The sequence below is a fragment of the Acanthisitta chloris genome, unplaced genomic scaffold (genome assembly GCF_000695815.1).
Source record: "Acanthisitta chloris isolate BGI_N310 unplaced genomic scaffold, ASM69581v1 scaffold33605, whole genome shotgun sequence".
Taxonomy (NCBI): Eukaryota; Metazoa; Chordata; class Aves; order Passeriformes; family Acanthisittidae; genus Acanthisitta; species Acanthisitta chloris.
Window position 1 is genome coordinate 1 of NW_008674794.1, and position 268 is coordinate 268.

Sequence of the window (268 nt, forward strand, 5' to 3'; positions counted from 1 at the left end):
AGGACTCAGCCTCGTCCTGGGCGTGGGATGTGCAGGAGTGTTTAAGGTAGTTAGACCACCCTTAAGCTGGAACTCACAGGGTGATCTTCGCAGCAGTGAGATGGTGACTTGAGGCGGCAGGGGCAGCCCCCCAGCGCACCCACTGCCAGCCCACAGCAGGTGCTGGTGGGTGAACTGGAGCCATACAGCACCAGCACACTGAGCTGGACAGCAGCACTGTGAATTGGGCAAAAACCTAAACCATTGGCTGGGGGGTGAACCTTGGACC